Source organism: Eschrichtius robustus, chromosome 11 (assembly GCF_028021215.1).
Source record: "Eschrichtius robustus isolate mEscRob2 chromosome 11, mEscRob2.pri, whole genome shotgun sequence".
NCBI classification, from domain to species: domain Eukaryota; kingdom Metazoa; phylum Chordata; class Mammalia; order Artiodactyla; family Eschrichtiidae; genus Eschrichtius; species Eschrichtius robustus.
In genome coordinates this window covers 111083731-111100986 of record NC_090834.1, presented here as the reverse complement: position 1 = coordinate 111100986, position 17256 = coordinate 111083731, and positions in this window count along the sequence as shown.

The following is a 17256-nucleotide window of genomic DNA, read 5'->3' as shown; positions in this document are numbered from 1 at the left end:
AAGAGGGGGAAGGGGCTTCCTCCCTCCCACCCCCTTTTCTGGGGCCCCCTGGGACAGTGAGGCGAGCCCCCAGCTGCTGCCAGGAGGAGCGGGGGCGGGGTGGGGGGGTGGCTCTGCCCCTTTCCCATGCCTGCAGGCTCCTCCCCCTGCAGTTGTGCCAGCTGGGGCTCCAGAGGGGTGTGGGAGCCGAGCCGCAGGCTCCCACCCACTGGCCAAGCGGCAACCTGCCTGGGGCTGACAAGCTGCAGTCTCTTGTGAGAGAGACGATGAGGTCTCCTAATAAAAACGGAAGAAGCCAAACCCAGCCAGAGCAGCGAACCTCACTGGTGCGGCGTGGCGAGCCAGGCCGAGCCAGGAGCGGCTCCTCTGGGCTTTGGGCTGAACTAAGGCCGTCTGGGGCAGACGGTGGAGAAGGAAGGGCAGGCTGACGGGCAGGGCCAATGCGCCGGGCCTGGGGGACGCTTGCTGGGCAGACACAAGGACCGTGGCAGCCGCACGGAGGTCTGGATTCCCAGCCCGCGTGTGCAGGTCTGCTGTGATTATTATTATTACAATGTAGTCTCCCTCATTCCTTCCACACTCAGGGAGTCGGGGGTAGGGGAAGGGATGGGTTTCCCTCTCAGTGGCTCCACGTGTTGCCTCGTCCTGGGGGTGGAGCGTGAAGGTGGTGAGTATTGGGGTGAACAGCATCAGGGGTGCCCCTTCTCCGACACTGGGGACCTCGGACAGATCAAAGGCCCAGCGGTAGCCAGGAGGCTGGCCCCAGTCACTGGCTCACTTAACAGGCACTCCCTGAATGCCTGTTACATGCTGGCACTGTCCTGGGGGCTGTGAGTGTCACGGTGAACAAGGGCAGGTGGGGGTCCCTAAGCTGGAGGGGCTTCCGGTCCTACAGGAAGCACTGACAGCATCAGAGAAGCAATACATAAAAAGAGCCACTTGCTACTCCCCTGGCCTCAACGCTCCAAGGCCAGTGTGCGAAAGTTGAAGCCAAAATCCCGTGCGGTCTGGGTTTTCCCCAACCGTTCCCCGGAAACTGCTCTCTTCCCGGAATCCAGAGCCCCTGGCTCAGTGCTTCTCTTACTTGGTACCCACGGCACTCTGCCCTGTTCACCCCACACCCTCCTCCCCTTCCCAGCTGTGGCCAAACCCCCTGGCTCCTTTTTAGGGCTCCTCACCCTATGGCGACCCCCTTAAACACTGGGATTCCATAAGGCTCCATCCCGAGCCCTCCTCTCCATCTGTACTCCCCGGGGAATCACATCCTTTCCTGAGGTTTCAATGACCATCTAGACAGTTATGGTCCCTGTAGTGGGTTGAATCGTGTCCCCCCTAAAATCCATGTGTACCTGGAACTTCAGCATGTGAGCTTATTTGGAAATAGGGTCTTTGCAGATGCAGTTAGTTCGTTAAGATGGGGTCACACTAGAACAGGCTGGACCCTAAATCCAGTGACGGGCATCCTTACAAGAGGACCGTGTGAAGACAGACGGGGGAGAAGGTCAAGTACCAGAAGGGGGCAGAGGTCGGAGGGATGCAGCTGTAACGCAAGGTACACCAGGGATCGCCGGAAACCACCAGAGGCTGGAAGACGCAAGGAAGGATTCTTCCCTGAGTCTATGGAGGGAGCCCGGCCATGCTGATATCCTGATTTCAGATTTCTGGGCTCCTTAACCACGAGAGAATAAATTTCTGTTGTTTTAAAGCATCCAGTTTGTGGTCACTTGTTATGGCAGCTCCAGGACTCCCATGCAGCCTCCAATCTGTCTCCCACCATGACCCTGAATGTCACCCCTGCATTTCCACCTGCCTACCAGACGCTCCTCTCTCAACATCTGTTCCTATTCCGGAACTCCTCGTCTGGGGAACCGCATCCAGGCTGCCCAAGCCAGAGCCCAGCCGTCCCCTGGACTCCTCCCTGCCCTCTACCCCGACATACAATGACTCACCAAGCCCTGCACGTTCCACCTCCTGAATCTTCCTTAAAAGCCAAAGATTGCAACCAAATGCAATCCTGGAAACTTGACGGATCCCTGGATTTCAAAACAAACAAAACCCAACTCTGAAAGACATTCCTGGAATAACTGGGGAAATCTGAACTCGGACTGGACACCAGATGCCATCCTGTTGAACTCCCAGCGTGATACTGGTCTTGTGGTTAAGGAGGAAAATGACCTTACGCCAGGAGATGCAGCTGAAGGGCCCAGGGACAAAGCATTGTCATGACTGCAATTTCAAGTGGTTCAGAAAAAGGAAATCTACCTGTCTCGCTATCTATCTACTGAGCGAAGGCAAAAGAGGAACATGGTAATGACTGTTGAATCAAAGTGGAGACTGTGGTCGCCAACTGTTCTTCCAACTTTCCTGCAGGATGACGATCTTCAAGAATAAAGAGTTGGAGGCAGTCTTCTGATCTCATCCTCTTCTCTCGACCCTGCTGCCCGTGCCCTGCTCCAGCCCCCATCACCTTCTGCCCCAGGCGTCTCTGCTTTAGCTTTCCAGTGGGCTCCCTTGCACCACTTCTGCTCACCCCTGCCTCCCATCCCTCCAGCCCACTGTCTACAGTGCAGCCAGACTCAGGGCTCCAGACCCAGACCCTTATCATGCCCTTCCTTGCTTGACACCCTCCAAGCCTGCTCTTGGGACAAAGTTCAAACTCCTCATGTCACTACGAGGTCCTTTGTCACCTCTCCAGGCCTGCGCTACTCTCAACTTCAAGCTCAACGCTCCATCATGTTCTCCGCACTGACCTTACCTCCCACCCTTCACAGGGAACACGCTTCCCGTCTTTACCTGCCTGTGCCACCTTCAGGTCTCGACTTAGATGCTGCTTTTCTGCAAGTCATGTGCCATCACTGTGTGCTCCGTGGCGCACATTTAGTCTGTACATAATCTAGCAAAGCTCGAATGCTGTATAGTAAATACTTTCTGATGGTGTCTCTCCCCTACCTGACAGATGTCCCCATGAGGGGAAGGAATGGAACTGTATTGTCATTATCTCCTACCCTCCTGGCAGAGGCCCTGGCACATTGTAGGTATGCAATAAATAACTGATGAGTGGATAGCTGTACTGGGGCTGGATGGGTGGATGGATGGGTGGATGGATGGATGAAATAGGACAAACAAAGGTGTCATGAGACCCTGGAGGAGGTGGGGAACAGGTTTAACTGAAGAAGGCTTATTAGAGGAGCTGAGAGGGCAGCATTTTGATGAAGCTGTGATTTGGTGAGCACTTCTTCTTTGCTGGACACTAGACCGGGTACTTTACATGTATAATCTCCCTTCATCCTCGTGGCAGCCTTTGGAGTGAGATATCTTTCCCTTTTCTAAGTCTTGTTTCATTAGTGATTATTATTTTAATAAAATTTTTATTGGGAGTCACATAGACACACTATATAAAATAGATAAACAATAATATATAAAATAGATATACTGTATAGCACAGGGAACTCTACTCTATATTTTGTAATAAACTATATGGGAAAAGAACCTGAAAAAGAATATACATATATTCATATACACACACACACGTGTTTGTATATATAACGGAATCACTTGCGGTACACCAGAAACTAACACACATTGTAAATCAACTACACTTCAATTAAAAAAAAAACTATAAAAAATTATCAAAAAAATCTTTAAAAAATTAAAAAAATTTTAATTAATGAACACTTGCATATAACACAGCATTGAAAAGGTACAAAAGGATAGACAGTGAAAAATAAGCTTTCCGAGCTGCTGAATTCCCAGACTGTCGTGGACACAGCAGGATTTCAATAAATATGCATTGAATTGAATGACATTTTACACGTGAAGAAACTGAAGCTCAGAGAGGTACGGGAATTTGCCCGATGTCTCACAGCTTGATACGAAGGCAAAGTCAGGGTTATAATCAGGTTCCTCTAACTCCAAACCTGCCCTCTCAGCCTAGAAGGAGAAATGGAGTGAGGAGGGCAGACATGGGGGGAGCCACAGACAAAGGCTCAGAGGCAGGAAAGCTGGGGCACGTTTTGGGGATGGGAGGAATTTGGCCAGAGGAGAGGGCTTGTGTCAGGAAACGGGATGAAGCTGGAGTTGGCACAAGGCCTTGAATGCCAGGCTCAGGAGCAGGCACAGCGCTGGGAGCCGTAGAAGAACCAGGCGGAAGACAAGGGCAAAGGTGGTGTTTTTGGAGCGGGGGTGGCAGGAGGCTGGGGCGAGGCAGGAAAGCTGATTTTCCGGAGTGAGGTGAAAACAGCTGCAGAGAAACCAGCCAGACAGAGAAACTAGCCTCGGCTGGGATGCCTGCACCTGGTCCTACCTGCTCGTCCTCCCCGCGTGGTCATTAATCACCTCCTGGCCCAGGGAAGGAACACGCCACCCTGCCCACGCGGCCACGGCAGTGCCTGGCAGAGACCGGGCGGCACCAGGGCGGCCGCTCCCTCTGAGTGCTGACTCACAGGGTCAGGGCGCACAGCCTGGTTTCGGAGGCCCCGCGGCCACTGTGGGAGAGGTGAGGGGTGTCTGAGTCCTTCTGTCCTTCCTCACGGAGGTGGGAGGGTGTATTGACTTAGAATTAGGAGTCCTAGCTCCTGGTTCCGGCTTTGCCACCAAACAGCTTTGTGACGTGACCCAGAGCAAAGTTCCTTGCCTCTCTGAGCCTCGGTCTTCCCTTCTGTGAAATGGGATGATGCCTCTCTCAGGGATGCCGAGAGCAGCAAGGACACACTGCACGCGGCACCTGGGGGGCATGCAGTGAACGTCAGTCCCGGTCTCTCCCCTTCCCTGGGCCTCAATCTCCACCTCTTTGAAATGAGGGTGACGGCTGAGGATGGTGGTATAGTTGTGGGGCGCTGCCGGCTGAGCCTACGCAGAGGCCGAGCGCTGGCCGGTTCCGCCCTCGGCAGCCTTTTGCACGTGTGATTTGCTTACGGGGATGAAATCTGCAAGGAGGAAACTTCATAAGGGTGTCAGGGGCTCGAGACTTGGGGAGGGGATGAGGAACAAAGAGCCCTGGGCTCCCCAGCGGCCAGTGTCATCTGGGACAGCAGTGTTCAGGGTGGTTGGGGGGGGACCGTCCCTAGGGAGTGTCCGGGAAATGCAGGGTGGCAGGTTGCTTGTTACGGTGATTGTGGGTTCTACTGGACATTTAGTGGGGACAGGGGCAAGGTGCTAGATTGTTCTAGACACTGCATTTCCGGAGAGTGAAAAGGGCTTTATGGGTTGCTTGTTATAAAAAGCCGGCATTGGGATTCTGACACAGGCTGCCATATGGATGAACCAGGAGGACATGGTACTGAGAGAAACAAGCCAAACATAAAAGGACAAATCCTGTAGGATTCCACTCATATGAGGTCCCTGGAGTCATCAGATCCACAGAGACAGACAGTAGGGTGGTGGGGCCCGGGGCTGGGGGAGGGGAGGGGGAGTGAGTGTTTCATGGGGACAGAGCTTCAGTCTGGGAAGATGGAAAGTTCTGGAGATGGATGGTGGAGATGGTTCGCAGCAATGTGAATCTACTTAGTGCCATTGAACTGTGAGCGTAACATGGTTGAGATGGGAAATTCTATGTTATGTGTATTTTATCACAATTAAAAAAGCGTGGGCATGAGGTTCGGAACAGCTGGTCCTGATGCTCAAGGCCGAGCCGGCAGAGGACCATGGGAGGATTTTACAGTGCGGGGTGACAGGACTGTAGGTAGTGGCCGGTGGAGTCAAGGCCCGCCCTGTCTAGATGGCCGGGGGTGGGGTGGGGTGGGTGGGAGAGAGAGAGGGGCCCAGGGGTCCTGCCCACCTCTCCCTCCACCACCCACTCAAGGAGAGAGTCTTTTTCCTGATCCTTTTCCCCTGATGTGACACATAGCAGATGCAGTTGGGACCTGCACAGATTAGAAAGCGGGGGGAGAAGTCATACCTGCGAAATACCTGGTCTTAAATGAGCTTTTAATTTTTTTAAATTAAATTAAATTATTTAAAACATTTATTTTATTGTGGTAGAGTTGATTCACAATGTTAATTTCTGCTGTACAGCAAAGTGACTCAGTTATACATACATACATACATATATATATATACATTCTTTTTCATATTCTTTTCCATTATGGTTTATCACAGGATATAGAATACAGTTCCCCATGCTATACAGTAGGACCTTGTTTTTCATCCATTTTATATAAAATAGTTTGCATCTGCTGGTCCCAAACTCCCAATCCTTCCCTCCCCCACCCCTCCTCCCCCTTGGCAACCACAAGTCTGTTCTCTATGTCTGTGAGTCGGTTTCTGTTTTGTAGATAAAGTTCATTTGTGTCATATTATAGATTCCACATATAAGTGATATCATATGGTATTTTGTCTTTCTCAGTCTGACTTACTTCACTTAGTATGGTAATCTCTAGGTCCATCCATGTTGCTGCAAATGACATTATTTCCTTCTTTTTTATGGATGAGTGATAGTCCATTGTCTATATGTACCACATCTTCTTTATCCATTCCTCTGTCGATGGACGTTTAGCTCGCTTCCTTGTCTTGGCTATTGTGAATAGTTACATGCACTTTAAAAAAAATGTATTTAAAAAAATTTTTTTTAGGCCACACTGCGTGGCATGTGGGATCTTATTTCCCCATCCAGGGATCAAACCCATGCCCCCTGCATTGGGAGCACAGAATCTTAACCACTGGACCTCCAGGGAAGTCCTACATGCACTTTTTAAAGAGTAAAATCTTTTTCTTTCTTCTGCCATGGTTGGTAAGTCAGAGAGAGGAGCTGAATCGGCCGCCTGAACCAGGGGGGTGTGGGCAGAACTAGGGGGGTGCTAGGGTGGGTGTAGCTAGGAGTGGTGGTAGTGGTGGTGGTGGTGTGTGTGTGTGTGTGTGTGTGTGTGTGTGTGTGTGTGTGTGTGTGACCCGCAGCTGCTGTAACAAATGACCCCACAAACTGAGTGTCTTAAAGCAACAGAAACATATTCTCACACAATCTGGAGGCGAGAAGTCCTAAAATTAAAGTGCTGGCAGGGCTGGTTCCTTCTGGAGGTTCTGGGGGAGAGTCTGTCCCACGCCCCTCTCTAGCTTCTGGAGGTTGTGGAAAATCCCTGGCGTTCCTGGGCTTGTAGCTGCATCCCTCCAACCTCTGCCTCTGTCCTCACACGGCGTTCTCCCCATGTGTCTCTCTGTCCAAATTTCCTCTTCTTAGAAGGATACAAGTCATTGGATTTAGGGTCCACCCTACTGCAATATGACCTTGTCTTAACCTGGTTACATCTGCAAAGACCCTATTTCCAAATAAGGTCCCATTTGGAGGTCGCAGGTGGACATGAATTTTTTCAGAACACTATTCAACCCAGTAGAGGGCGGATCATGGAAGATACCCCAGGCTAGGGTCCCCTGCCTCGGTGGCCTTTCATGCTGTCTGTGATCAGGGATCAGGATGTAACCGAGCAGGAGGACCCCACGGGGTCTTCCCGGAACAGACGGCACCCCCGTCCTCCACCTGCCTCTCGTGTGTAGAAAAACTTTAGCCTCTGAGGCCTTTTCTGAGTTCCAAAGAATAAATTTAATTTAATCAGGGAAATGAGAATATGCAGAAACAAAGGAAAATAGTCAAGCAGGACAAAATAATAATAGTTTAGCCATTAGACAGAGTCAAGGACCTTTAGTTCCTCCTCAAGGGCTAGAGGTCCTATTCTGAGCCACATCCTTTGAGCCGTTTTGCAGAGACTGAAACCCCAGCAGGTGGAAGAAGTTAACTGCATGCTGACCACCAGCGTGGAGACCCTGACTGGTTGGAACCAGAAGGTTGATGATACTGACTCTCGGTTAGCTCACCACCAGCCAATCAGAAGAGCGTCCATGAGCTGATACACACCCCGCAACCCCTTCCCAGCACGTAGCCCCTTCCTCTTTTCCCTATAAAATCTCTGAGCAAGGGCTTCCCTGGTGGCGCAGTGGTGACGAATCCGCCTGCCAATGCAGGGGACACGGGCTCAAGCCCTGGTCCGGGAAGATCCCACATGCCGCGGAGCAACTAAGCCCGTGCACCACAACTACTGAGCCTGCGTGCCACAACTACTGAGCCTGCACTCTAGAGCCCACGAGCCATGACTGCTGAGCCCACGTGCCACGACTGCTGAGCCCACGTGCCACAACTACTGAAGCCCGCTCGCCTAGAGTCCGTGATCCACAACAAGAGAAGCCGCCACAATGAGAAGCCCGCGCACCACAACCCAGAGTAGCCCCCGCTCGCCGCAACTAAAGCCTGCACGCAGCAATGAAGACCCAACGCAGCCAAAAATATAAATAAGTAAATAAATTTATAAAAAAAAAAAAATCTCTGAGCAAAACCTGGGGAGGGGGGAGCTGGTTCTTTGGGACATGAGTCCACTTTCTCCCCAGGATTGCCAGCTTCCTCAGTCAAGCTGTCTTTCCTTCTACCCAGCACTTGCCTCTCAGTGTTGGATTCTTGAGCAACGAGCAGCCGAACCTGAGTCTGGTAACAAAGAGCGCTGCCAAGATGGATCCGGGAAGGCCGTCCAATAAGTACGTACTCTGGCCCCTACCGTGGACAGTTTCCCTTCAGCAGAAATTCTTAATTCAGTGCTGCTGTGTCAGAGGGGAGATGAAATCAAGCCACAAGGCTCTCCAGGACCTGGAAGGGACTGTTTATGGAGAGGCCGTCACACCGATGGTGGAGGCTGAGCCCTCCAGGTGGGGCAGTGTGGCCACCACGTGCTCACCCGGTGGAATGGAAACGCCCCTTGTGAATGCCCAGCTCCCATGTGGTGTCGCTGAAGCTCACCTGGCCTGGGCTAAGTGCCCTGGCACTCCTTCCGCCGGGCGGAGGGCCACTCCAAGTGAACCAACAGATCCTTACTTCTTCAGGCTGTCTCCTGGGAGTCGATTCCTGTGGATTATGAACAGGATGTAAGCTGACCAAGGAAGGGTAGGAGGGGAGCCAATCAATCGTGGTTGTAATCACCACAGAGGTCACTTATTAGGCACCTACGCTGTTTCAGGTGTTTTCCACCTAGAAACCCTCCTGGGCCCCCTCTGAGGCCAGGATGAGTGTTATCATCTGTGGCAACTGTATTTTCCAAAAGAGGGTTGCAACAACATCTCCTGTCCCACACGCTCTTCTAGAACCTTCCCACTGTCCCACCAAGGAGTGGGGTCTAATTCCCCTGCCCTTGAACCTGGGTGGGCTGCGGATTCACACTGGCCGTGAGCCCTGAGCCACTGGTAGGTGATTCAGCCACCCTCAGGCCGCCATATTGGGAGGAAGCCCAAACTGGAGGCCTGGAACCAGAACCAGTCCACTGAGCCCTCCTGAGTGTCCGACCCACAGGAACCCCGGCAGACAGGACATGACTGGTAGTTTAAGCCGCTAAGTGTTGGGGTCGTTTGTTATACAGGAATAGATCACGGCATCAACAGCCAGTTTCTCAGTGAGGAAGATGGGGCTCAGACAGCTCGGGTAAACTTGCCCAGGGCCACACAGCAAACACACAGGAGAGTTTGAATTCAAACCCAGTTTGATGACTTCAAGGCCTGGGCTCCACACAGCTAACACTTTCTCCACCCGCACGTCTGCACACGTGTGTCAGTGAGGTCACATGTGCCAGGAAGAAAGCCACTCAAAGCCTTTTGCTGCGGCTGCAGAAGGAACGGTGCTGGGCTGGGGGCGGAGACCTGGGCTGGAAGGAGCACCTACAGGTTGGGGGCCCTGGGCCACCTTGCCCTCAGCCTCGCTGTCATTGCCCATCTGGCATCTCACACACTCATTCCTCTGTTGATACCGTTTCCTGAAACCCCTGCTGTGTGTAGGCTCCCGCTAGGCTAGGTGCTCAGAAGCCAAATGTCAGCTGAGTTCCCTATCGTCATGGGCCCCTGCCTAGTGAGGAAGACAGGCCCCTAATGGTCCACCACCATCCAACCCCCATCACAGCGGGACATGCTCATCGCAGAGGGTGTCATGCTGCCGGCAGGGCTGAACTGTGTCTTCCGAGCCTCTAGGTTACCCTGCCTCCCCAGGAGAGCAGAATCCTCACCTGCCCGGCTCGCTGCTGTAGCCCCCTCGCTTGACATGTAACAACAGCAGCTAACTTGTGTGGGGGGCGGGCTTCATGAGTTCTGGGCTCTGTTCCAAGCACATGATAGGTACTGATGGATGTAACCCTTTATGCCCATTTTACAGATGAGCAGGACTGAGGTGTGGAGAAGCTACATAACTTGCCCAGGTCACCCAGCCAGCAGGGAGCAAGGCGTGGTTGTCTGGCTCTGGACCCGTCGCTCAGAACCACAAATGGTGGGTTCTTGAGAAACATCTGCTAAAGAAGACCCAGGGGAACGTTTGGGCGGAGGCTGGGTGGTGGGGAGGGCAGCAGGAGATAGAATTCCAGAGGGTGATAAACATCGTCTGTGGCTGGAAGCTGGGCTGCTGCTTACGGCGGAGCCCTGGGGGAGGGCATGGAAGGGTGGTTCCAGGCTAGGAGCGGGGGTGTCAATAGGCGGCTGTGCAGGCTTCATCCTATTGTGCTGTGCTTTCAGCCTGTGGGGTGTGATCAGCTGGATGATTTTAGGGAGCAGTGAGGTAAGGGACCTGGCACTAAATAGCACCGAGTCACATGGTGAGAAAGACGTTCCATTTTCAATGATCCATCAGTCCTGAACAAACAGATTCAGTCTCAGCCTAATGATGACTAATGTCTTTTTTTTTTTAAACAGAAAGAGCAGCTCTTGGGTTTAGAGCCTTGAAGGGCAGCTGAATCTATCCACAGTTTTAGAATATTATTTTTCACCGCATTCATTGTCATCTTCTGCTTACGCCAAGTGACATGGTGTTTCAATCAGTATTGGGTTTATGGCAAACGTCTGAAATCCCCAAATCACAGTGGCCTCCGTGAGAGAAGTTTATTTCTCTCATACAAATGCAGTCCCGAGATAAGCCTTCCAAGGCCAGTAGGGAGGTTCCATGACCATCAGGAACCCAGCCTCCTTCTATCTTGTTGCTATACTCCCTCATGGTCTAACGTAGCTGCCCATGCTCCAGCTATCATGTTTGCATTCCAGCTAGAAGGAAGGAAGAAGGGGATGCTGAAGCGCACATCCCCCTCCTTTTAAAAACACTTCTAGGAAGTTCCAACCACCGCTTCTGCTCATGTGCAGAACTTCGGTTGAATGGCCATACCTTGCTACAAGTGGGGTTGGGAAATATAGCCTGGATCTGGGCAGCTAAAAGTCAGGGCTCTAGTGTAAAGCGAGAAGGTGTGAGCAGACAGTAGGGACACCAGCCATGTCTGCCACAGATTGTTTTCCTTTTGTCATGAAGACATCCTATTCCCTTTTCATTTAAAATTCAGTGAGGAAAGAGAGTCACTTCGAAGGAAAAGGTAAGTAAATAAAAGAACAGGTGGCACATGGCTAAGGCAAAAATTTGCAAGCTGGCCCTGGAATCACTGAGATTTGGGAAACATGCTGTGAAGACAGAAACATGAAGTGAGTGTGTAAGCTGAGAATCAGGCTGGCTCTCAGGCCCGGGTGTGGAGAGGGGCCTTCGGCTGGAGAGATCCCAGGGGAGTCGGGGAGGAAGCAAGTGCTTATTCCAGAAGAGAGGCTGAGAGGGTCTGAGCCAGGCAGCGGAGCTGGAGGCCAGAAGTGCGGGGTGAGGGCAGCCACTGGCCTGCTGAGAAGGGCCAGGAAGGCTTGCAGGCTCCTGCCGGCCTGCCTGTTTGCTTTGGAGGTAGGCGCTGAGGTCAGGGGCCCATGATGGGGTTTCAGAAGAAAGAGAAAGGTTTGGAGCCAAGGTGGTGAAGTTAAAGGGGGACAGGTCAGAGGTCAGTAGCTCAGAGGCTGCTGGGAGGAACCCACGAGGTCAGCTAGGCTAAGCCCACAGGGGGTCCTGAATAAGTGAACGAACAATGCACTGATGCGGGCGGGACTCGTGACCTTGTCTGCATCTTGTCACTGCGTCCTCACAGCACGATGAACCCGCCCTGATCTGCTCCCCACCCCCAGGCTTCCTGCACCTTGGTTGGCCGTGCTCCCTGCTGTGCCCTGATGCCAGGAGCAGGGCCTGGCACAGGAAGGCCACCGCGGGGACGTGCTGGTGAACGGTGAGTGGGTGACCGACCTCTCCTGCGTCTGTGCCCAGACTCCCTCCAGCAAGCGTTGCATGGATCGAGGTAGCTCCGGTGGCGGTGGCGAGGGCTTGATTTCCCCAAATAAAAGTGGTGGGGACGGAAGTGTGGCTTTCGTGCTCCACCCTGATTCCCTGGGCGGGAAGCCAGCAGACGGGCCCATTTCCAGGACCACAGTGCTTTCAGCAGAGTATTTTTGGAGCACACGAGCCTTATTTTAGCTTTTGGGGTTGCTCCCGCCCTGGTGGTGCCTGTGGTGAGACGGGACAGCCTTCCCCGGGGGGTCCTGGCTTCACCCCCCCCCACCCCAAGCTGGGCCACTTTTGGGGCCTGTCTGGGGACTAGAAAGTTCTGCAGGGCAGGCTGGCTCTCTTGGTCTGGCAGAGTGACTGGAGACCTCACTCCTCCCCTTCCTGCTGCGAGACCCCGTGCTAATCACCAAATTCCTCTGCACCCCCATTTCCTCACCTGTCAAAAGGGGAAGACACCTCCCTTAATACAATTCAAGGTTTCTGTGAGACTAAAACAAGAGGCAAGCCCCAAAGCACTTTAAAAAACCCCAAAGCTGCTATACAGCTTTAACCAGTGCCACCTTCTTCCTAAGGGATAATATGTGTGTGCTACCACATTTTTTTCCGTGTAACTCTCCTGAACCTGCCTGGAACCAGCCCCACTAGTCTACTTGCTGCCTCCTGAACGAACCCTCCAATTTCATGCCTCTTGGCCTTTGCACCTGCTGTTTCCTGTGCCTAAACTGCTCACCATCTGGCAAACTCCTATTTATCCTATGAAACCCAGCTCAGAAGGCCCCTTCCCTGAAACACAGTTAGATGTCCTAGATATTGCATGGGCCTTGGGGTCAGGAGGCTTGGGTTCCAGTCCTATCTCTGCCTTGTGACTTGACAAATCACTGCCACTCTCAGGACTTCAGTTTCTCCACTTATAATTGTTTCTGTTTGTCTCCACATCAGCACCATGCTTAATTTGTCCCAAGTCCTTTTCTTCCTCCCCAACGCCTAAGGCAGTTACTATCTCAGGATAATAACAAACCAGCACCAAGTTCACTGGGCTCTGCGTTGGCCTCGTCCCCTGGAAGCCCCAGGGGAAGGCAGAGTACCCCCAGATTGACTCACGGGAGATGCAGGCTGTGAGTTCAATACCGGTGAGCAGTAAGTGCCTGTAGGCAAAGCTGTGATCCCTCCCTCCGCGGGGCCTCGTCCCCCACGTGGGTCCTGACACTGGATGCTCAGAGTCTCGAGGACCCAGAGCCCAGCTGCGGGGACCCAGTGGGTGTCGCAGGCAGCCCAGTGTCGCCCTCCTGAGGAGGCTGTGAGCACCGCGCCTCTCCCACTGGATTGGAAGCTCCATGAAGGTAGCTCCCGGACGCAGCTCCGTCCTGGTGACGTCCACCCCGTACGCAGTAGGTGCTCACCAAACACTAGCTGACAAGTGGCTGAGTGGGTGACTTTGGGCAGGCTCTTCACCCTTAACTTCATCTCCTTCAGCTACAACCATTTCACAAGGGGTCATGTCTTCAAACTGGTTTATAATATTTTTTGACAGGTAGGCATTTTTAGTTTTTTATGTAGTCGAATTGATCAGTCTTTTATTTTATGGCCCTCTCCTTCCTCTTCAAGATGATAAATTCTCCCAGGGTTGCTCCATATTGAAAAAAAATCCAAATCTTGGATGCATTTGGGATTTATTTTGGTAGAAGGAGGGAGGTAAGGATGCAATGATCTTTCCCAGTTGTCCTAACCCCAATTATTGAATTTTTTTCCTCACTGATTTGAAACACCATCTTTATGTTCTAAATTCCCATTTGACCACTATGATGCCTTTCAGTGCATCAAATATCAGAAAATCCAACCAGAGTGTCTTAAAGAATTGTAAAAAGAAGTGTTAGCAAGTGATGGAGCCCAGAGGCAGAGCAAGTCAATTCAGCAACTCAGTGACACGTCTCTTGGCTCTGCTGTCTGCTACACAAATGTCATCGTGGTTATGACACAGCACCCGGAACAGAGGCTGCAGGCGCCCTTGTACCCACCTTGTGCTTTAGGAACAAGTCATAGAATGCCCCCAGCATCCCATTCCTTCGAGGTAGGTCCTATAATAATCCATTTTGTAGATGAGTTAATTTGCCCAGCGCCATGTAGCTGCGAAATAGCAGAGTCAGGATTCGAACCCGGGCAGTTGGCTGCAGGGGATGCCATGCCTCTCATGGTACTGCTCACTTTATCCCTATTACATCTACCTTATTAATTCTGTTCTCCTTTGCCTCTACAGGGTCCCCCACCGTGTGAGGAAGAAGAGTTGGTCTCTTAGTCTTGTTCGTCTACTTAACGTTCGTTCATTCGAATTTCCACAGTCTTTGGTTTATGGTCTGGGCCGCAGACAACATCAGCGGGACCAGATGACAGAGGACACCCTTTTCTCACAGCAGGACTCGGTGGCTGGGCCTGGGTCACGTGCTCCTCGGTGACAGGCACTGGGGCCGGTTCCCCAGGTATCATCTGATGCCTCCAAAGACCTCAGGAAATGAACGTGTGATCCGAGAGTTTCATACCCACTCAAGCTGGCGCAAAGGCAAGTCATTTTAAACACGTGCCGTCACTCCGGAATAATTACAGTAATGACATCGTGGTCTTTACCATGTGAAAGCAACTCCCAGCCACTCACCATCACTCATCTCCCTGGAGCCTGCAGCAACTGGGAGAGGGCTGGTCCTGCCAGGTGAGAAAGGGAGTTGGGGCTCCACTGTGCGGTCACCAGCTAGAGGGAGGCGAAGGGCCCCTCCCCACCGCCCCACCTGAGCCGCTAGCCCTTGGCTGAGAACCTACTGAATGAAGGTGTGGATGCGTGGGTGGGTGTGTGAACGGACCACACATTTCAGAGCTCCCAGAACCAAGAGGTGTGTGTTCTTGTGCACGTGGCATCAACCCTGCCCGGGGAGGGGACCCTTGGGGTGGCGGGTGGTGATTCGGGGGGTGGGAGAGCCGCCCTAGGGTCCGTGGTGGACCTCTTGCTGGGACTAGGCGGTGTGAAGGGCAAATCCTGGGTCTCGGTCACGGCCGGGCACGATGGGCAGAGAGGCAGCCTGGTCCCTGCCCTGGGGCCCCTGGACCTGGTCTTCTATCATCGCAGTTCACTCACCTGCTCGGAGAGCCGCTGGGCAGCTCTGGAAGCCACGGTGATGAGGAGGCCGCGCCTGGTGGGGCACGAGCAGGGCAGGCGGGGTCCACTGTGGGTGGTGGGGGTCAGGCGAGGCCTCATCACACGGGGTGTCTGAGCCGGTCCTCAGCCCCCCTGGGAGGTCGGATCAGGACTCGCCCAGAGGGGCCTGGGTACCCTGCAGGTGGGCTTCTCCAGCTGGAAGCCCCGCTGGAAGGAGTAACAGGGACTCAGACTCCCAGGGATGGACAAGGTTTTATTTGTGATAATGTTAACTTCAACACACACAGAGGCCGGAGACGAGCTTACGCTCCTAGCCCTCGCAACTTATAACACGCCAATAAAATTCAAATTAGACAGAGAGAAGCCCACGAAACGAATACAATTTAGATTAATAATATAATTAAATGGTTAATTTAACGTGAAGGATGATTTTAAAAATTGTGGTAAAATAACACACAACATAAAATTCACCGTCTTCACTCACAATGTTGTCAACCATCATCCCAGCCATCTCGGGAACTTTGTCATCTCCCCAGACAGAAGGTCTGTCCCATGAAACCACACGTGCTGAAACAAAATCATTGCCTGTGTCGAGACTGTCACCAAGCAGGTGTGGGGAAGGGAAGCTTAGCCCTGCCTGGTGCCTGCGTGACCAAATGGCCCACGTTCTTCGGTTCCCAGCCTCTGCTTGATGAGGACACCGCTCACGCACTGACGCGGCCTCTGTTGCCTGGTGACAATTAATGTGGTTGGTACCCACGTGGGACTCTTGCCACAGTGTCTTAACTTAGTCACTGACTTAAGAAACTGAGGGCCTCTGACGAAAACGGGTTTCAATTGCACATTTTCCTTGTAAAAGAGAAGTTTTGCCTGTTCCGGCCGATGTAGGGTGACTGGCCATTTTCGCATAAGCACATGCTACCCTGCGTCACGCTTGCCTGTCTGGTTCCAAAACTCGCTGCACACAGGAATCCTGTGGTTAGAAAGCAGTCAGCGAGATGACTCAGAATACGTATCATGGGAAGAAAGACACAAAACTGAAAAATATGTGGAGAGAGCTTGCGGTTTCTAGGAATACAGTCGGGAGTCTGTAGTACGACTATTTCTGGCGGCTGATGGGGGCGGGTCAGAAGGGGCAGAGGCGGGGCTGTCCTGAGAAGGCCGGAGCCCCGCTGGGGGGCGGGGTGGGGGGAACGAGAGAGGCTTGCGAGGCAGGGTCCAGAGAAGCTGGTGCTGCTGCGCACGGGAGCGCGAGCCCCAGGGAGGGGGCCGCGGTCTGCGCCGCGGGCAACTGACCCGGCTGTGGCGCGAGGCACGGAACCGGGCACGCGTGGGGGGATGCTGAGGCGGAGGCGGCGTGCGCCGGGCGGAACACCCGCCCCCACGACGCCCACGGCCGAACCCCAGAAACCTGTGATCCGCTCCCTTGCGTGGCAAGCGTTGCCCCCAGCTATCTGACAGTACGGGTCTGGGGGCTTCGAGAGAGAGAGAGAGAGAGAGAGAGAGAGAGAGAGAGGTGGGAGGCACCAGGGACCTGGGAGAGACGAGGCCAAGGTGCTCCCACGGGTGGGGGGCTGGTGCTGGGACAGGGTAAGGAGGCCGGGGGGAGCGGCCAGGAGAACAGGTGCCCTAGAGGCCGCACAAACCAGGAGATCGCACCGTGGGACCGGCAGCCTCCACCCTGCAGTGCGCTTTGGGGGTGGCCGTGGGGTCGCCAGGGAGGAAGAGGAGCGGACGGGAGGCAGGCCAGCCAGTGGGGAGAGCAGGAGGCAGTGGGGGCTGCCAGGCCCCGCCCCCAACGGAAGAGCCTGGAGGGGGCGGGGGCCCTGGACGGGGGCCCACAGCCCCGTGCGCCCAGGAGCAGGGCTGGCCTTGGCGAGGTGTTAGAGGGCGGCTGTGAGGCCGGGAAACCTGCGGGCCGGGAGAGGGAGCGACCCTCGTCGAGGAAACACTCGTTCAACTTCTCCTCCGT